Source organism: Neofelis nebulosa, chromosome 3, assembly GCF_028018385.1.
Source record: "Neofelis nebulosa isolate mNeoNeb1 chromosome 3, mNeoNeb1.pri, whole genome shotgun sequence".
Lineage (NCBI taxonomy): Eukaryota > Metazoa > Chordata > Mammalia > Carnivora > Felidae > Neofelis > Neofelis nebulosa.
The window spans coordinates 133,434,672-133,456,684 of record NC_080784.1 but is presented as its reverse complement, the minus strand read 5'-3'; the positions used below and the strand labels follow the sequence as shown (position 1 = coordinate 133,456,684).

The window sequence follows — 22,013 nt, the reverse complement described above, 5'->3', positions numbered from 1 at the left end:
CAAGGAAATAAGCAACATTCTGTAAATCAATTTTTCCAAATCTAGGTCATGAATTTTAAAAGTCAAAGCACTTTTGGGGTATCTTATTACACAACATGTTGTAGCATCTAGCAGTATCTACATTCTCTGTAGATCTAAACAAGGATTCTTTTTTTTTTTTTTTTCAACGTTTTTTTTTTGTTTATTTTTGGGACAGAGAGAGACAGAGCATGACCAGGGGAGGGGCAGAGAGAGAGGGAGACACAGAATCGGAAACAGGCTCCAGGCTCCGAGCAATCGGCCCAGAGCCTGACGCGGGGCTCGAACTCACGGACCGCGAGATCGTGACCTGGCTGAAGTCGGACGCTTAACCGACTGCGCCACCCAGGTGCCCCTCTAAACAAGGATTCTTAAGCTAGAATCCATGGATAATGAATCCAACAAAGTACATGAAACATTCTATTTTTAGAAACCATAAAGATAGCACAAATGAATAGAAAGATAATCCATGCTTATGGATCGGAAGAATATTGTTAAAATGTCCATACTACCTAAAGCAATCCCCAGATTCAACACAGTCTCTATCAAAATTCCAATAGCATTTTCCACAGAAATAGAATAATTCTAAAATTTGTATGCAACCACAGAAGACCCAAATAGCCAAAGCAATCTTGAGGAAGAACAGAACTGGGGGCAGCACACTTCTTAATTTCAAACTGCATTATAAAGTTATAGTAATCAAAATAATGTGGTATGGGCAGTAAAAACATATAGATCTAACAGAATACAGACTCCAGAAATAAATCCACACATATTTGGTGAATTAATTTACAACAAAGGAGCCAAAAATGTACAATGGAAAAAGGACAGTCTCTTCAATAAGTGATATTGGAAAAACTGGACAGCCACATGCAAAAGAATAAAACTATACTACTATTTTATATAATACACAAAAATTAACTCAAAATGGAGCAAAGACTTGAACATAACACCTGAAACCATAAAACTCCTAGAAGAAAGCACAGGCAGTAAGTTCCTTGAAATCACTCAGTTCCTTGAAATCACTCTTAGCTTTAATTTCTTTGGATTTGAAAAGCAAAAATAAGTGGGACTACATCAAATTGAAAAGTTTCTACACAGCAAAGAAAACCATTAACAAAATAAAAAGACAACCTAATGAGAGAAAATATTTGCAAATCATATCTGAAAATAGGTTAATATGTATAAAGAATTCACACAACTGAAGAGCAAAACAAAAAAAATCTGATTAAAAAAATGGGCAGAAGATCTGAATCGACATTTTTCCAAAGATGACAAATGGATGGCCAACAGGTACATGAAAAGATGCTCAACCTCACTAATCAGAGAAATACAAATTAAAACCACATTGAGATATCACATCACATCTGTTAGAATGGCTATTTTAAGAAATATGTTAGAGGGGCGCCTGGGTGGCGCAGTCGGTTAAGCGTCCGACTTCGGCCAGGTCACGATCTCGCGGTCCGTGAGTTCGAGCCCCGCGTCAGGCTCTGGGCTGATGGCTCAGAGCCTGGAGCCTGTTTCCGCTTCTGTGCCTCCCTCTCTCTCTGCCCCTCCCCCGTTCATGCTCTGTCTCTCTCTGTCCCAAAAATAAATAAAAAACGTTGAAAAAAAAAAAAATTAAAAAAAAAAAAAAAAAAGAAATATGTTAGAATGGCTATAAAATGAGATAACAAGTGCTAGCAAAAGTGTGGTGAAGAAGTAACCCTTGTTTGCTCCTAGTAGGAATTTAAATAGGTGCAGCCACTATGGAAAACAGTATGGAAGTTCCTCAAAAAATTTAAAAAAGAACTACCATGTGAACCTGCAATTCTACTTCTGGGTATTTATCTGAAGAAGAAAAAAACACTAATTCAATAAGATATGTCCACCTCCATGTTCACTGAAGCATTATTTTCAATAGCCAAGTCATGGAAACAATCTAAGTGTCTATCAAAGAATGAACGGATAAAAAAGGTGGTACACACACACATGGAATATTATTTAGCCTTAGGGATGAACGAGATCTTTCTATCTTTGACAATACTTATGGACCTTGAGGACATTACAATAAATAAAATAAGCCAGAGAAAGACAAATACCGCATGATCTCACTTTTATATGGAACCTACACCAACAACTCATGAGCTCATAAATACAGAGAACAGATTGGCGGTTGCTAGATGTGAAGGGAGATCAAACGGTACAAATCCAGCTATAAAAATAATTAAGTCATGGGGATGTGAAGTACAGCACGGTGGCTGCAATTAATAATGCTGTACTGCACATTTGAAAGTTGCTGAGAGTTTATCTTAGAAGTTCTCACCACAAAAGAAAAATTTTATAACTATGTATGATGACAGATGCAAACTAGACTTAGTGTAGCAGTCACCTGGAAAGTTACGCAAATATTGAATCATTCCATTGTATACCTGAAACTAAAGTGTCCTATATCAACTATACCTCACTTAAAAAAGAAAATCATGTCAAAGGAGGTCTCTCATGGGAGAAATTAAGACTCAAAAATATTTAACATTTATAGAAAGGTAAGGCTTAATCCAGAAAAGTATTTTTTTAACTGATTGTGAAAATAAACATACTTAAAAGTATCTTGTATCATCTTGTGTCTCACAAATAAGTTCAACTAAAGCCTACAACTTAGGCAAAAAAGATTAAAAAGATAAGTCCTTATATTATCTAAGGATTATATTATACTATATTACATTACCGAAATGTTCAAAAAAGGATTTAAAAAAACCCAATAAAAATCTTGTGAATTTTATCACTTCTGAAACCACACAGACTAAGAAAAGGATGAAGAAAAGTAACAAGACAGGAAACCTGTAAACTTCAATTTGTATGTAAGCGCTGCTGAAGGGGAAGGTGGGGCAGGAAGTTTACTGCAGACATCACACCAGTACTGTGAGGAGGCTGGAGAGGTCCAGTGGGGATGTAGCAGTGAAAGGTCTTTAAAATCTCTTACCGTTTTTGTTTTAAACATATAGTACACTTTAAGAGGGAGATGAATGGAGCTCAATTGCTTAAAGAAAGAGGAAAGAAGGTGCAGAAAGTGCTACGGTAGCTACAAGGACATCAAAGGGGCAGATATCAAGAAGCACAGAAAAATACACTATCTATAGTGAATGCATTCCCTTGGAGAGCAAGTTTATGAAGAAAAGACAGCAGAGCCCTCCTAATGCAGGTTGGCTTATAAGAGGCAAAGGAGAGATGGGCAAACAGAAGCCATGTTTAAGAAAACAGTCCTTTTGGTAGCAATAGAAAGAGTCCCAGGGCTGTGTAACTTGAAAAGCTGCCTTAGCCCCTGATCACTACACCCCCAGGAGCCTCTTGCTACTGATATCACAAAAATCCATCTCATTGAAATATGAGTAAGAAAAAAGGAACATTACCAGCAACTATACAGAGACAGTACTTGAAAAAAAGTATAAAAAAGCATGACTTTCCTAAAATAACTCATCAGAAAAACCTTGCCAAGAAGCAGATGGAAATTGTAACCTAACAAACAGAACAAAATAGAATAAGGAAATGACACTAAAAGACAAGCAATAATAACATATAAATTTGATTTTATCAAAATTAACAACTTAAAAAGACAACCCACAGAATAGGAAGAAGTACTTGCAAATCTTGTATGTGATAAGGAATTAATATCCAGACTATGTGAATTATTTCTAGCATTCAGCAGTCAAAAAACCAAATAATCCATTTCATAAATTGGGAAAAAAGCTGAATAGATATTTCTTAAAGACAATATACAGACAGTCAATAAGCACATGAAAAGATATTCAATATAATTAGGGAAATGTCAATCAACCACACTGACCACAAGCAGTGACCTCTGGCCATAGCAACTTCTTTCAAATAGGACTACTGAGACGAGGGAAACAAAAGCAAAAATAAACTATTAGGACTTCATCAAAATAAAAAGCTTCTGCTCCCAACAAACAAGAGTCCAGACCTGGAAGGCTTCCCAGGGGAACTGCACCAAACATTTCAAGAATTAATACCTATTCTTTTGAAGCTGTTCTTTTGAAATGGAAGGAAAACTTACAAACTCATTCTATGAGGCCAGCATTACCTTGATTCCAAAACCAAAACCCCACTAAAAAGGAGAATTACAGATCAATTTCCCTGATGAACATGGATAAAAAAATTCTCAGTAAGATATTAGCAAATCGAATCCAACATACATTAAAAGAATTATTCATCACGATCAAATGGGATTTATCCCTGGGCTGCAGGGCTGGTTCAATATCCACAAATCAATGCGATACATCACATTATTAAAAGAAAAAATAAAAACATGATCCTCTCAATAAGTGCAGAAAAAGCATTTGACAAAATACAACATCTTGTCTTGATAAAAACCCTTAAGAAAGTAGGGATAGAAGGGACAAACCTCAATATCATAAAGGCCATATATCAAAGACCCACAGCTAATATTATCCTCAATGGGGAAAAACTGAGCACTTTCCCCCAAAAGTCAGGAACACGACAGGGATGTCCACTCTCACCACTGTTCAACATAGTATTGGAAGCCTTAACCTCAGCAATCAAACAAGAAGAAATAAAAGGCATCAACAAGGAAGAAGTCAAACTTTCATTCTTCACAGACAACATGATACTTCATGTGGAAAATTCACCAGCTAGAACTGATACATGAATTCAGCAAAGTTGCAGGACACAAAATCAACTTACAGAAATCTGTGGCATTTCTATACAATAATGAAGCAACAGAAAGAGAAATTAAGTAATCAATCCCATTTACAATTGCACCAAAAACCCTAAATACCTAGGAATAAGTCATAGAAAGTTTAGAAAAGAAATTGAAGAAGACACAAAGAAATGGAAAAACATTCCATGCTCATGGATTGGAAGAACAAGTATTGTTAAAATGTCAGTATTAACCCAAAGCACTCTACAGATTCAATACAATCCCTTCAAGTAACACCAGCATTCTTCACAGAGCCAGAACAAATAATTCTAAAAGTTGTATGGAACCAGAAAAGACCCTGAATAGCCAAAGGAATGTTGAAAAAGAAAACCAAAGCTGGAGGCATCACAATTCTGGATGTCAAGCTATAGTACAAAGCTGTAATTATCAAGACAATATGGTACTGGCACAGAAACAGACATGTAGATCATTAGAACAGAATAGAGGAACCAGATACGGAACCACAAATGTATAGCCAACTAATCTTCGACAAAGCAGGAGAGAATAGCCAATGGAAAAAAGTCTTCTCAGCAAATGGTGCTGAGAGAACTGGAAAACAACATGCAGAAGAACGAACCTGGCCCACTTTCTTACACCACACACAAAAATAAAGTCAAAATGGATGACAGACCTAAATGTAAGACAGGAAACCATCAAAATCCTAGAGGAGAAAACAGGCAACAACCACTTTGACCTTGGCTGTAGCAACTTATTACCTGACATGGGACCTCATCAAGATAAAAACCTTCTGCAAAGTGAAGGAAACAATGAGCAAAAGTAAAAGGCAACTGACGGGAAGATATTTGCAAATAACATATTGGATAAAGGGTTAGCATCCAAAATCTACAAAGAACTTATCAAACTCAACACCCAAAAATATATAATCCAGTGAAGAAATGGGAAAAGACATGAACACTTTTCCAAACAAGACATTCAGATGGCTAATAAACACATGAAAAGATGCTCAACATCACTCATTACCAGGGAAATACATATCAAAACCACAATGATGTAACACCTCACACTATTCAGAATGTAAACAGTAAAATTAACAACTCAGGAGACAACAGATGTTGGCAAGGATGTGGAGAAAGGGCAACCCTTATGTTCTGCTGGTGGGAATGCAATCTGGTGCAGCCACTCTGGAGATCAGTATGGAGGTTCCTCAAAAAATTAAAAAATAGATCTACCCTATGTCCCAGCAATTGCACCACTAGGTATTTATCTAAAGGATGCAGAAATGCTGATTTAAAGGGGCACATGCACCTCTGTGTTTATAGCAGCACTCTTGGCAACAGCCAAAGTATGGAAAGAGCCCAATGTCCATCTACAGATGAATGGATAACGATGTGGTATGTATAAACAATGGAATATTGCTCAGTGATCAAAAAATGAAACCTTGCCATTTTCAACAACATGGATAGAGCTAGAGAGTGTAATGCTAAATCAATAAGTCAGAAAGACAAATACCATATGATTACACTTGTATGTCAAATTTAAGAAACAAAATAAATGAGCAAAGGGAAAAAAAAGAGGGAGAAAAACCAAGAAACAAACTCTTAACTATAGAGAACAAACTGATGGTTACCAGAGGGGAGGTGTGGAGGGGTGTTAACTAGGTGATGGGGATTAAGGAGTGAACTTGTGAGGAGCACCAAGTAGTATATGGAAGTGATGAATTACTATATTGTACACCTGAAACTAATATTACACCGTATGTTAACTGGAATTTAAATAAAAACTTAAAAAAAAAAAGATGCAATGTTAAAAAAAAATAAAAACATCCTTCAAAAAATATATCAGGATCATTCAGCAATTTAACAAAAATAAAACAAACCCACAGTGAGATGTTGCTTCACATCCATTAAGATGGCTATTATTAAAAAACAAAAAACAAAAACAAAAACAAACCAAAGGGGTGCCTGAGTGGCTCAATCGGTTGAGTGTTGTATTCTTGATTTAGGCTCAGGTTATGATCCTAGGATTGTGGGATCTCACTCTTAAATAAAAATCAAACAAAACAAAAAAAAAACAAAAAAAACTCAGAACAAGTGCTGACTAGGATGTAGAAAAATTGGAACCTTTTTTCATCACTGGTGGCAATGTAAAAATTGTATAGGACTATGAAAAACAGTGGGTTCCTCAAAAAAGTTAAATATAAAACTTCCATGTGATTCAGCAATTTCACTTCTGGGACTATTCCTTAAAGGCAACGACTCAGATACATGTACCCCTATGTTCACAGCAGCATTACTCATAATAGCCAAAAAGTAAAAATAATACAAATGTCCATCAACAGATGAATAAACAAAATGTGGGATGTATACACACAATGGAATATTACTCAGCTTTATAAAGGAATGAAATTCTGACACATGCTATAACACTGATGAAGTCTGAAGACATTATCAAAGTTAAATAAAACAGACACAAAAGGACAAAAAGTATGTTTTTACTTATGAGATACCTAGAATAGGCAGATTCACAGAAATAGGAAGTAGAACAATGGTTACCAGGGGCTGAGGGGGGAGGGAATGGGCGATTATTTAATGGGTAGCAAGTTTATGTTGGAGATTATGCAAAGTTCTGAAAGTGGATATGTTGTTAAGGAGAGTTAAGGATTGTTACACACATTATGAATGTACTACTGCCACTGAATTGACATCAAAAAATGGTTAAAATGGTAAATTTTATGTTATGGACATTTTACCACAATTAAAATAAAAGTTAATGAATTTATTACAATAATGAAAAGATACCACAAAGCAGAAATGCAAAAATGTAGGGAAGAGATAATCAGTCCAAGGAGAAATGTGACATGGAAACTGGCAGAATCATAAAGGGAAGAAAAAAATATTTCAGAAATGAAGACTAAATTATAAACAGCACAACAAAGGGGAACAGAAACCATTAATGGCCCAGTAAGGGATATAGAGGACATAAATGAGAAAAGTAGATATAATGAAACATTAAGAAATGAATGACAAGGATTTAAAAGATAACTACAGAAAATCAGTTTAATGAGCTCCAATATATGTGTTATTAGAGTCTTCAAAGAAGATAACCAAATAATGGAGAATATTTAAAGAAATAATTTGGAGGGGTGCCTGGGTGGCTCAGTTGGTTAAGTGCCCAACTTTGGTTCAGGTCATGCTCTCACAGTTCAGGAGTTTGAGCCCCACATAGGGCAGAGCCTGCTTTGGATTCTGTCTCCCTCCTTCTCCCCCTCTCTGTCTCTCTCTCTGCCCCTTGCCTGCTAGTGCTCTTTCTCTCTCAAAGTTAAATAAACATTAAAAAAGTAGTAATTGATAAAAACTTTGTTTCAATTGAAGCCTTGAATCCACAAATTGAAAAGGCACACCTTAGACCCAGAACAGTCCACATGAAGATGTATTCTAGGGAAATTACTAGACTAACAATAAAGAGTCCTTTGGGCAGCCAAGTAAAAATGTCATAATAAGGAAAGAAAATAAGAGTGGCCTCAAACTAACAGACTGCTGTATTTAAAATCAGAAGACAGTGGAATAAGACCTAAAAAATATTTATGGAAAGACCGCATGCACCAAATTTAATAACCAGCTGTCCTTCAACTACAAAAGCTATAGTTTGAATATACAAAGGCTAAGGAAATATTATACACTTGAACCTTACTTGAGAAAACTATCCAAGGACAAATTTTAACCAATTAATAAAGGGCTGGGAAGACTTTGATGAAGTGACAAGTAAATAAATTTTTAAAAAGAAAAAAATTTTAAATTTAAAAATCAATAATTTAAAAAATATAACCATGTTATACGAGGAAGGAATGAAGAACCTGGTATAATTACCCTCAAACGGGAAAATCTGAGGCCAAAACATTTCTAGGTTTTAAAAGAGCTGCCATGTAGTTCAGAGGACAAAACTAGAAAGTGATAACTTAAACCAGTTATCTGGAGACAGGTTTTAAGACACAAAGAAGAAATGATAGTCCCTTCTAAAGACAGAACAGATTTTCTCAGGAGGTGGTGAAGATCCTAACAATCAAAGATAGGCAAAACAATGTGATGCTATTTGTCATCCATTCTACTAATGCAAATTTCTTTGAAAAGAGAAAATATTGGTAAGAAGCAGTGGATAAGAAACTGGTTAAAATATCTGGAGGGCAATTTGGCAATGTTGAAGAAAAACTGGGACCTCCTTCCAGCCTGTCCTCCCTCTAGCCTGGTCTCCAAACACAGGGGAGTGGCAAGTAACAGTGAGCAAGACTCCTATCTTAGACAAATGGGACCTCTAGATATTCACAGTATATTGTTACTTGGGAGAAAAAAGAATTCTATGAAACTAATGTCAAGTCTAATCTGTTTTTATAACTATAGGTTCATAAAAAATGAACCCATAGGACATAAGCACACATAGTACGTGTTTATTTCTGTTACAGAATCTTATTATTTTTTTTTTACTTACTTCTATTTCCTAAATTTTATACACTAGACATGTATCACTGTTATACCAGAAAAATGAAGGTTATCATAAAAAGTTAAATTCTCTATATAAAATGAAGTCAAGACCCACTGCTGACTTCCAGTGATAAAACACAGGGATCTATCTGCAAATTATCTCCCAAACAAAACAATACGAAGGCAAACAAAATTGCCAGAACAGTCATTTTAGGGATCTAGAAACTGACCAAAGGCAAACAAACAAATTGAGAGACACTTATTTGTGAAAAACTGATGAAATTTAGTAAAGAATAACAGGAGTTTGTGGCACTCTTGCCTGGGCCTACACCCTACTCCTCCTACCCCTCTGGTGGGGTTGCCACAACAGTAATGAAACCATCAGCTTTGGTGCTGGCTGAATTGATCTGAAGGACAGGACAAAACCCTTCACTCCCAGTAATATATCTGATAAAGGACTTGTACTGATAATATATAAAAAGAACTCTTACAACTCAAGAAGAACAACCCAATAAAGAATGGGCAAAAGACACGGATATTTAACCAAAGAAGACATACAAATGGGTAATATGTATATGAAAAGTGTCTAGCATTATTAGTCATTAAGAAACAGCATCACAAATTCACTAGAATGACTAGGAAAATAAAAAGATAACAATACCATATGCTGGCAAGGATGTGGAGAAACTAGGATTCTCATATAGACAATGAGAATGTAAAATGGTGCAATCATTTTGGAAAAATTTTGGCAATTTCTTAAAACATTAAACATAAATTTAGAATATGATCCAGCAATTCCACTCCTAGGTCCCTATCTGAGAGAAATAAAATACATTGTCACACAAAGACTTGTGTACAAATGTTCATAGCAGCATTATTCATAACAATTGGAAATAACCCAAATGTCTATGAACCAATGAATAAGTGAACAAAATGTGATATGCAATAGAGTATTATTTGGCACTTAAAAAGGAATAAAATACTGATGCATGCTACAACATGGATGAGCCTCAAGAATATTATGCTAAGCGGAGTGTCTGGGTGGCTCAGTCAGTTGAGCGTCCAACTTTGGCTCAGGTCATGATCTTGTGGTTCATGAATTCCAGCCCTGCACTGGGCTTGCTGCTGTCAGTACAGAGCCTACTTCAGATCCTCTGTCCTCCTCTATCACTCCCCAGCTTGCGCTCTCTCAAAAATAACATTAGAAAAAAAAGAATATTATGTTAAGTGAAATAAGCCAGTCACAGAACACATATTTTATGATTCCATTGATATGAAATGTCCAGTAAAGGTAAATGTACAGAAATATTTAGTTAACATTTAGAAAATAGTAAATTAGTAGTTGTCTGAGGTTTGGGTGGGGGCAGAGGGGCAGAGGAAGGGAGGACAGATTGTGGGAATGGAACTAATTGTAAATGGGCACAAGGGATCTTACTGAGGTGACAGAATGTTTCAGAACTAGGTTGTGGTGCTACTCACACAATTGGTAAATTTGCTGAAAATTATTATAGTGTATATTGTCTTTTTTTATTAAAAAATTTTTTTAATGTTTATTTTTGAGAGAGAGACAGAGCGTGAAAAGGGGAGGAGCAGAGAGAGAGGGAGACACAGAATCAGAAGCAGGCTCCAGATTCCCAGCCGCCAGCCCAGAGCCTGACGCAGGGCTTGAACTCAAACTGCAAGATCATGACCTGAGCCGAAGTCAGATGCTTAACCAACTGAGCCACTCAGGCATCCCTGTATATTTTCAATAAGTATACTTTATGGTATGTAAATCACACTTCAAAAATGCTGTTAAAAACATAGAAAAGAAAGTGCTTAATAACTTTTTGCCAAAATAAGTCTGTGTATCAGTAGAAAGAATATACTGACGTCAAAATGCTTTTCCACATTCTTCATTTTATTTTTTTAATAATTTTATTTTTATTTTTAAAAGTTTATTTTTTTAATATGAAATTTATTGTCAAACTGGTTTCCATACAACACCCAGTGCTCATCCCAACAAGTGCCCTCTTCAATGCCCATCACCTACTTTCCCCTCCCTCCCACCCCCCATCAACCCTCAGTTTATTCTCAGTTTTTAAGAGTCTCTTATGATTTGCCTCCCTCCCTTTTTTTTCCCCCCTTACCCTCCCCCATGGTCTTCTGTAAAGTTTCTCAGGATCCACATAAGAGTGAAAACATATGGTATCTGTCTTTCTCTGTATGACTTATTTCACTTAGCATAACACTCTCCAGTTCCATCCACGTTGTTACGAAAGGCCATATTTCATTCTTTCTCATTGCCAAGTAGGATAAATTTCTTTATCCATTTGTCAGTTGATGGACATTTAGGCTCTTTCCATAATTTGGCTATTGTTGAAAGTGCTGCTATAAACATTGGGGTTCAAGTGTCCCTATGCATCAGCACTCCTGTATCCCCTGGATAAATTCCTAACAGTGCTATTGCTGGGTCATAGGGTAGATCTATTTTTAATTTTTTGAGGAACCTCCAAACTGTTTTCCAGAGTGGCTGCACCATTTTGCATTCCCACCAACAGTGCAAGAGTGTTCCCGTTTCTCCACATCCTCGCCAGCATCTATGGTCTCCTGATTTGTTCATTTCAGCCACTCTGACTGGCGTGAGGTGATAGCTCAGTGTGGTTTTGATTTGTATTTCCCTGATGAAGAGTGACATTGAGCATCTTTTCATGTGCATGTTGGCCATCTGGATGTCTTCTTTAGAGAAGTGTCTATTCATGTCTTCTGCCCATTTCTTCACTGGATTATTTGTTTTTCGGGTGTGGAGTTTGGTGAGCTCTTTATAGATTTTGGATACTAGCCCTTTGTGTGTCCAATATGCCATTTGCGAATATCTTTTCCCATTCCGTTGGTTGCCTTTTAGTTTTGTTGATTGTTTCCTTTGCAGTGCAGAAGCTTTTTATCTTCGTGAGGTCCCAATAGTTCATTTTTGCTTTTAATTCCCTTGCCTTTAGAGATGTGTCAAGTAAAAAATTGCTGTGGCTAAGGTCAGAGAGGTTTTTTCCTGATTTCTCCTCTAGGGTTTTTATGGTTTCCTGTCTCACATTCAGGTCCTTCATCCATTTTGAGTTTATTTTTGTGAATGGTGTAAGAAAGTGGTCTAGTTTCATTCTTCTGCATGTTGCTGTCCAGTTCTCCCTGCACCATTTGTTAAAGAGACTGTCTTTTTTCCATTGGATATTCTTTCCTGCTTTGTCAAAGATTAGTTGGCCATACTTTTGTGGGTCCAATCTGGAGTCTATTCTATTCCATTGGTCTATGTGTCTGCTTTTGTGCCAATACCATGCTGTCTTAATGATTACAGCTTTGTAGTAGAGGCTAAAGTCTGGGATTGTGATGCCTCCCGCTTTGGTCTTCTTCAGTATTACTTTGGCTATTCAGGGTCTTTTGTGGTTCCATACAAATTTTGCCTGGAACACCCTTCTCCTCAGATTTGGCTTCTAAGGCTGCTGCGGCCTTATCCATCTGGAGTTTGTAATTCTTGGCCTGATTAAGAATGGTGTTCCAGTGCATGGTCTTTGCATATGGGTTCACCTTCAACACGATTCTCAGGTTTTTCAGTGGATTCTTCTTGAAGATTCTGCGATGAATCTTCTTGCGTGGTGCTTGGAGGGCTCTCTGGATCTCAGGGCTCTTCAAGATTCTGCTAAGGTCTGTATTAGGCATCTTACGCAAGGGAAGGTTGTAGTTACTCTTGAGGAAGGCAGCCTTATGCCATGTGCCATAGAAACCATCCAACTTGCGGAAAGAACTTTCAGTCCAGATGCAGAAACGTCCCACATGCCCCCCAGGAGTAAGTTTCAAATGTTCAGTTTGCTTACATTAAGCAAAGTAATTCTGGGGATGTTTCTGAAGGCCTTGATGATACCATTGTCCTCATTATAGATGAGGCAGGGTCCCCTACGCTGGATACAACAACGGTTTCTCATTTTGTCCTTGCCAGATTTCATTCGCTGAGAGGCATAGACCTTTTTGATATCATTCCAGGCTTTAAGTTTCTTAAGAAGCAAAATGGCTCCTTGGTCTTCTTGTAGCCTTCAACTTTATCTTCAACCACCAAAGGAAGTTCTGGAACCTTCTCAATACGATGACCTTTAGACATGACCAGTGCTGGTAAGGCTGAGGCAGCCAGGGCAGAGCAGATGGCATATTGCTTCTGTGTTGTGTTCACTCTGCGGTGCCAATGGCTCCAGGTTTTGGTTGGTGCGAACATGCGGCCCCCTTGACACATATTTCCAAAAGCACCCTGGCCAGAATGGGGAGTCCCACCACCTTGAACTCTAGGAATTCGAGCCATGGCTCTGCCAGTACCCCAAGACTCAGCACTGGTTTGATGACCTGCTAATTCACTGCAAGCATATGGCTGTTGTTTTTGCACAAGCTGGTGTGAACAAAGTTCATGATATCTGGCTGAATGGGAGCCTTGAATACAGCAGGCAGAGTAACATTTTTGCCAGATGACTCCCCCTTTTTGGAGTACACGGATATCAATGGATGAGCACACGCCATTGCAGAGAGAGAAGAGGGCCACACTCCTCGACATTCTTCATTTTAATAGCACACATTATCGCTCTTCAGTAATTCTAGACAAAATAGGTAAATTCTGCAACGGGTCACTTTTAAGTAATTACTGCTTCTATACCAATATATAAAAAAAATATGAAAGCACAGAATCATTGTGGTGCTTAGAATCCCTTGGTTATCTGGGGACACTTGTCTGGCTCAGTCTGTGAAGCATGCAACTCTTGATCACAGGGTGGTGAGTTCAAGCCCTGCATGCGTGGAGCTTACTTAAAAAAATAAATATATTAAAAATAGAAAAGAATTCCTTGGTTATTTGGAGAAAGAGGGGACAGTTCTTAACGTCACTAATGTTAAACCTTTTGTTCATCATTGTTACAGTCAGTCTTAGCATAGCCAAGGAGGATTTAAACAGAAGAGAAGGGTCTTGCAGGAGATTGCTGTGAGTCGAATTTGAAAAATGCTCTTGCAAAGGCTATTCCTGCCATTGTTTCTCAACAAGTTTAGTGAAATGTAAAGCCAGAAACAGAAGGATGCTTTTTAAGAAGTTACAAAGACTCAACTAAAGTTAAAGAAGTAATATGATAAGAACTACAGTGTTAAAAACATTTCATTTTTGGAAAAATTAAGACCAAAACATATAGCTTCAGAAAATCCAAATGGGCTTAAAACCAATGCTGCATATTAGTACTTGCAGGCCTACCTGAATTATTTACAGTGTAAAGCACAGAAATAAAGATTTGTGTATAAGATCATTTATTTACATTTTAACTAAAACTAGTTTCTTAAATATTAAAGGAATCTCTTGAAATTAAGGCCAAAAGTAAATTACTATCATTGATAAGACAATTTTACATCACAATTCTCCTTGAACTGTTTTTCTTTAGCTTTTCCACTGCTATTCTACATTTTTTCTAGAATGAGCCATTCAACTGAGTTCTATTGTAGAATTTCAATTTATTTTTTCATAGTAAAAATTTAGCAATCTTGTAATAATATCTTCTGTTTCATTTATACACACACACACACACACACGCACGCACGCACACTTAGCAGCTTATTAAGACTTCATTTACCAGTTAAAATCTGGGACCTAGCTTTATTATCAAGATCATGGAATTCTGCCTTCAGCTTTGGACAATCATCCAGTCCTCCACATAGAGGAAGCCCTAACTGAAAGAAGGATAAGGGTTAAAAGACCTATGTGTGCTAAATTTCCAAAAGTCTTACAAACTGGCTGAGAGCTACCAATTCTGGGAAGTACACACTGATTCAGAGAATCCTAGAACATTGCAAGGATACCTAACCTATAAGTCTAATTCCATGACTTTCCTATGACAAGTCAACCCATGACTACTCATCCTCTTCTTTCTTACTTGTGGTGATGGAGCACTGACCACCTCATGAGACAACCAGCTCAATTTTTAGATACTGCAATCTTTAGACACTTCCTTCGACTTGGTCCCAAACTATTTCATTACATTCTACCCAGCTCTAGTCTGCCCTATGATGTGCAGGGAAAGTCTATATCCTTCTATATATTAGACAATTTCAAGTAATTTATATATTTCAAAATGTATCTGTAAAAAAACTATAGATATTCAAATATTCAGTGCCTTCATGATTATAAACTAATCATTATTTAGTCTAGACAGCTACCATTCCATTTTTTGAGTAGTCTTTATTCTTTATTATTTTTTTTTAATGTTTATTTATTTATTTTTCAGAGAGACAGACAGACACAGAGCACAGGCAGGGGAGAGAGAGGGAGAGAGGGAGAGAGGGAGAGAGGGAGAGAGGGAGGGAGGGAGGGAGAGAGAGGGAGAGAGAGAGGGAGAGAGAGAGGGAGAGAGAGAGGGAGAGAATACTAAAGCAGGCTCCAGGCTCTGAGCTGTCAGCACAGAGCCTGATGCAGGGCTCGAACCCCACTGACCATGAGAGCACAACCTGAGCTGAAGTTGGGATGCTTAACTGACTGAGCCATCGGGTGCCCTGAGTAGTCTTCATTCATAATAATTTAAATATATGCACTCAGTCAAAACTCAAACATGAGAGTTTAAACTAAAAAGTCTCCCTATCCCAGTTACTATGTTTCCTTGCAAAAGTTTTCTAGGCCTAATTAAAGATATGCATATTATTTTTAAAAAGGAAAATATAACTATAAACTATTGTGTATTTATGCACCTAGTTTTTGTTACTTGATCAATTTGGAGGTCTTTCCATATTGGCACATACAGCTGTTTAATATTATATTATCTAGAGATACTATACTTGATTTAACCCATCTTATTTATTATTATGTTTAGGTTATTTACAGTTCTATTACAAGTATTTCAGCAATGAACATTCTTGCCAACATTTTTACATAATTGTACAAGTTATCTGTAGGATAAATTGCTAGAAGTGAGATTGCTAGATCAATAGGTATACAAATTATACATTTTGACACATACTGCCACAGTGTCCTGCAAAGATGCTCCACTGGTCTACATCTTGATCAAGAGCATGTAATGCTGCTGTTACTTGTGAACGTACCATTCATTAGCTTTGGTCCATTTTTAATTTTTATTTTTTTTTAATGTTTATTTTTGAGAAAGAGCGTGCGAGTGGGGGAGGGGCAAAGAGAGACAGGGATAGAGGCTCTGAAGCGGACCCTGTGCTAACACAGCACGCTGACGCAGTGAGGCAGTGAGCCGGATGCAGGGCTTGAACTCAAGAGATTATATGACCTGAGCCGAAGTTGGATGCTCAACTGAGCCACCCAGGCGCCCCAACTTTGGTCCATTTTTTAAAGGCCAGTTTTCTTTTTCTTACTGACTTGTAGGAACTTTTTCTACATTAAAAAAAAAAAAAGTAAATTTTTTTAAGCCTGTGTATTATAAGTATCTGTCCTAGTTTTGGCATTTTTAAATGTTATTTGGGATTGTGCAGACATTTTAGTTATTTGTCAGAAAAATTCACCAATATTTGTCTTTAGGGTTTCTAGCTTGGTTCTTCTTTAGAAAGACACTCCTTGATCCAAAATTATTGTTTTATGGTTTTACTTTGGTATTTATATCCTTGATCCATCTCTAGTTTAAAGAGTAAAGAAGAAATCCAGCAATTATTTTTATTCAACTGGCTAGCCATTATAATTTCAAATGTTTTAATTTCTGTTAATATCTGATGTGGTAGACGCTCCAAACTTAACAATCTTAAAGAAGTAGCTGTAATAATTCAAAGTTGTTGCAGCATCTTTTCCCATAAACCAAGTTCAGAATGACAAATTTTTAAAAAATCTTGAATCTGCCTGCTAGTTACAAAACTTATATTTAGTTATATAACTTATATAAACTTAATTATGCTATGATTTGCTGCCTCTTTATAAACCATTGGAAATCCACAATTACAGATAATAGCTCAAGTAAGGTTTCTTACAGTTTCTATTTCAGAAACTACTAGACACAAGCTTCTTTATCTTTGGAATTTCAGTTGCGTAAATCACTTTAAGATTTAGATTGGATTAATCTAATTTATTACCTTAGCCTAGTCTTCTTTACCCAGTTACCCCATTTTTCCACTTTATATGCTTCTTCCTGCTCGTTTGCACTTTTCACCAGTCACTAATGCTTACTTACAATCTTCTGCACAGAGACATTAAACCAATATACACGACTAACTGTGCTTCAAATGAAACTGAAATTAGTAACCTAGATACTAGGGACTTTACCCATGATCAGATTCTAGACACTAATTTTGACCATATTTTTGTTTGATTTTTTATTTCTGTATGGCAGAGATGAAAATTCTTCTTGCAATACAATTCAGATTTCCATAGGAAAATTTACATGCTTTTGTTTGCCTGTTACTAATCTTGTCTTCCTCTAATACCTCATCAGTTTATTGTGGAAAAACAAAAGAGTAAAGGCTTAATCCTGTTTAAAATTTGGTCTAAATCCAATAATATCAACAGTCCCTTCAGAAGTATAATCCATCTGTAAGGACAGTATTAAGGAAATCACCTTTAAAAAAAGACATAAAGTAGACTGCCACATAACAAAAGTAATTTTTTTATGAAGTTTTCAATGTATTTTTACATTACTGTTTTATTTGATTCTCACAACAATCCTGTTTAGGCTGTTGTTATCCCTACTTGATAGGTGCGGAAAGAGAGAGGTTAAGTTTATTGCCCAGGGTCACACAGCCAATAGCCAATAAGTGGTTGAGCCACGATTCAAACCCATGTGTCCTGCCTCAAATCCTGCCTCATTCCAGTTCATGACAAGCTTCCCAAAACCATCGCAAAGCAAGCCACTGCATGATGAAGTTTATCAATTAAGATGTTTTGGCTGCATGTAACTGAAATTCTAGTTCAAACTGGCAAAATAATAAGGCCATTTATTATCCCATTATACTAATACAAAGGAGTTCAGGGGAAGGAAAGATTCTAAGCTGGTAGATTCAGTGGCTCATGAATGTCACCACTGTTCTGCCATTTGCTGATGTATTAAGATATCCTTAGGCTGTCTTCCCTCTTGATCCATAGATTAGATATCTCTCAGCAGCACCTGGGGTGTGTAATTCCTTGTTTACATTCAGTAGGAGAATTAGAGACAGAACTGCTTTATCCCAATTATGGAGCATACATCTTTCTCTTTGATTTGAGCATTTTAGGTTATGTGCCAGAAATAGTGTTTATAAATATTCCATGAGGTACTTCTCTACATTTCCAAACCACCTTTGCATCACATGGGAACATACGACTAGTTCAAAGAAATGAACTTTAAGAGAAATGAATCACTTCCAGAATGAGGCAGATAAAAACATGTGTACCTTCTCTATTTCCTTTTATCCCTGATATAAGCTAGGGGATACACGGTCAAATGCTGAAACAGCAAATATCTCACAGAATTTGCTGTGAGATATTTGGAGGAGAGATTCAACCTGCATCAGACTATGAGTAATCCACAAATTTATCTGTTTCCCCAAGTTACTGAGATTCCAGGGATTTCCTGTTGGGACCCTTGGTATTAATTACCCTGATTAAAGCAGATTACATGCCCACCTGAGGGAAAGCTATGCCCTGACCAGCCCATACATCATCTGAGATGGAATGGATGTGCAGAATTACTTGCATTGACTCGATGCAGTTTTATAGTAAGAGAATTCATGTGTTATTCAGCTGGAGACTCAAATGATTTTTTAAAGTACAAAATATTTACAATTATACTGTTCATTCTCATAAATGGCAAATTGTGCCATTTTCACAAAAAGTACCATCAAAGATCGAATGCTTTTGCAGGCATGCCTTTAGCTTTATGAGGGTCTTCAAAAGACCCATTTAAACATAAAATACACTGAAGTCAGGCATTAGGTTTTATAGTTTCACCTACCGTTTCTGTGCTAATATTTATTGAACAACTACTACTGCCTAGCCCTGAACAATAGGTAAGAGATACAAATAAGAAAGGACACCTGTGTCCAAACTTTACTGTCTGCTAGTGAGACAAATATGTAATGTCAAGGAAGCTGAACAGATGGTCAAATGTTCTTTAAATTATCAAGAAAGCATACTGTTTAATAATGTCTAAAGTCAGAGTAAAGTAAATAACATAACCAAGATTTAAGCTCATGTTTGCCAGTTTCCAAAATGAGCCTACATTCTAAACTCCAAACAAACAAAACAAAACAAAACAAAGACAGAAAACACAAAAGATGGAAAAAAAATGAAGAAATCCATCATGACATTTAAGAAATGTAAATGTAGTCTATTTGGGATGAATTTGGTGCCAAACATCAAACTAGAAACAACAAAGATAAATAACCACGATGGGTTTTGAAACTTGAATTTGCAAAATATTTGTTTGTTGTATTACTTAAGACAATTCAGTTCAGCCAAATAGAGAAGGGAAAAACAATGAGGAGAAGTACAACTAAGTTTCAACAATATGTAAGGAGATAGTGTGGTGGACACAGTTGACAAAGATAATTAAGTAGAGATAGAAGAGACAAGTTAAGCACCCAACAGTTATGAGACATCAAATATTCATCTCTTAAATGAGTCACCCATTGATTATACCCTTGCTGGCCCCATGTGTTATCTGCCTGAGATATGCAGATAAAAATCCATAGCCGTTCAGGAGTCTATTTTAGCAAGTTAGAATTATACCTAGGCACACTTGCCTCTGATGATAGAGCAAGCTGTGTTGGCTCAGTCATGTTCCATCTGCTGAGCCCCCTGCACACACTCAACACTGGTCCTCAAAAAACCCACTGTGACCAGGAAAGATTGATGTGGTAGAGAAGACGAGAAACAGAACAGACAAATATCATGTAACACAGGACTCAGAATGTGGGCCTTTCATCCCACTGAAACCCTTTCTATGTAGGTAAGCCTAGCAGATCTTTCCCTCCTTGCTTTGTGCTGTGTTTTAAGCTGTTCAATAAATCTGTGACTAGAATATCATAATATGGTTTGTGAACCTTTCTGTACTAGGACCACAGCTCCTGCTTGCACTATGGGATAGACATAAAGGTAGCTGAGGATACACAGTGATGAGGCTACAGGAGTGGAGGGGTCAAATTAGGGACAAAGGCTACAAGGCCCAGGACATCATTAGAATTGTTCCCAGCACCAACAAAAGTTGGAGTTAACTCAGGAGGAGTGGACTGCAAGGCCTGGATAATACCAACAGAACTTACCTACAAATTCGCCGAAGGTTTGCTAAACACACCAGAGACTAGAACATCCACAATATAAAAATCGACACGCATGTATTCTGGGCCCCTCTTTCTTCAGCCATTGGGATATGGCAACTCCTACTTGCAAGCCCACCTTCCTATAAATACCTAGATGCCACCTTGGACAGAACAGCAGGAGGTGCAAGAGGTCTGAAAGACTCAAGATTTCACCTGAGAGAGCTGGAGTCCTCTCAAAGTGACATTTAAAGCTAGAAGAGACTAAGGCAATATTAACTGGCAGGTATGGTTCCCAGTCCGCCTGGGTGTAGTTTATTGAGGAAAAACAGATGTTATAGTGAGGAAGCTGCAACTTCTTTGTTAATATGAGTAGTAAGTGAAATTTTGAGCCCACTTTGGCTTTACTAACAGTGCTAGTAATATGGGAAGAGATGAAAAGAATGAGGAAGAGAAAGGTGGTTAGTCAATGGACATAGAAATGGAGGCTCTTTGAACTCCAATGGAGTGTTCCACTTCAACATGCATACGTATGCACACACACACGCACACACACACACACACACACAACAAATATCTAGTATTCTATTATTCTGTCTAAACAACTATCTTCAGTATCAGGATATCTGAGCCATTGCTACATAGAAGATATGTCTAGGTAAAGAGGTCCCAAACTAAAAACAAGTATGCCAGCCCCTATGCTTACATTTACATAGCTCTCACCTTTCTGCCACAAACATGAAAAAAAACATTTTTTTCTCCTTCAGCTATGTTTTTTCAGAAATACTATGCTAGAAATCCTAAAAACATAAGCATTTCCTACAAGTAGAACTGGGATAGAAAAAAAAAAAAAAAAGGCTAACCTGAAGTTAAAGAATAGGAATGACTGAGAATCACTCCTCTACTAGAGTGAATAATCTCTTATATAGTATGATTTTCATGTCAACTTTACATGAAATTTTGCATATACTTTGGATTAAACTAAGGAAAAATATTCAGTTTCATACATGGGTCAGTGTACATTTCAATCAAGGTAGAGATCAATGCATGCAGGCCACAGGCAAGAAGTAAGTGTCTAATCAGAGATGACTGTCTCAGGCCAAATAGGTTGATCTGCTGCTTCATACTCTACACATTTCCTGTCCTAAAGTATTTGTTTTCCAAACTTGGAAAGATGAAGTGAAATAGAAGGTCAGTATTTTACAATAGAAAAAAAAAAAATCAGATTTTGAAGAAAACTCTTGGGAATGATAAAAAGATAATCACCTGGATACCTGGATGCTACAAGGCTCAGGGCTAAGAAGAAAAGAGACAGACAGGCACACAGGATACCAAAAAGTTCCAAGCACATAAATGAGGGAGTTTTACTATGAAAATTCAATCTGTGGGGCTGATTTACCATGTGGTGACCATTTGGGGCATATGTGTAAAAAATTGCCCACATATCTCTAGATGTTTTAGGATGCCATCACAACCTACCACAAATCGCAGCTGTTTCTGAAACTTGAAAAAAAAAAAAGAAAAAAGATGTGACCTGTGATGATACAGAAGTCAGCAGATAAAGTTGATAATAAAGAATAATATATATTTCTCATTTAGCTCTTCTAGGGACAAACAAAATGCCCCCT

The 22,013-nt window shown here is 36.9% G+C and overlaps 1 protein-coding gene and 1 pseudogene across 7 annotated transcripts in view; both read right to left on the bottom strand.

The window, feature by feature from the left end:
• FAM13A (family with sequence similarity 13 member A) overlaps positions 1–22,013 on the bottom strand; it is a 374,625-nt gene that overhangs the window by 323,333 nt on the left and 29,279 nt on the right. The window lies entirely within an intron of this gene.
• LOC131507331 (large ribosomal subunit protein uL4-like) lies at positions 12,493–13,742 on the bottom strand (annotated as a pseudogene).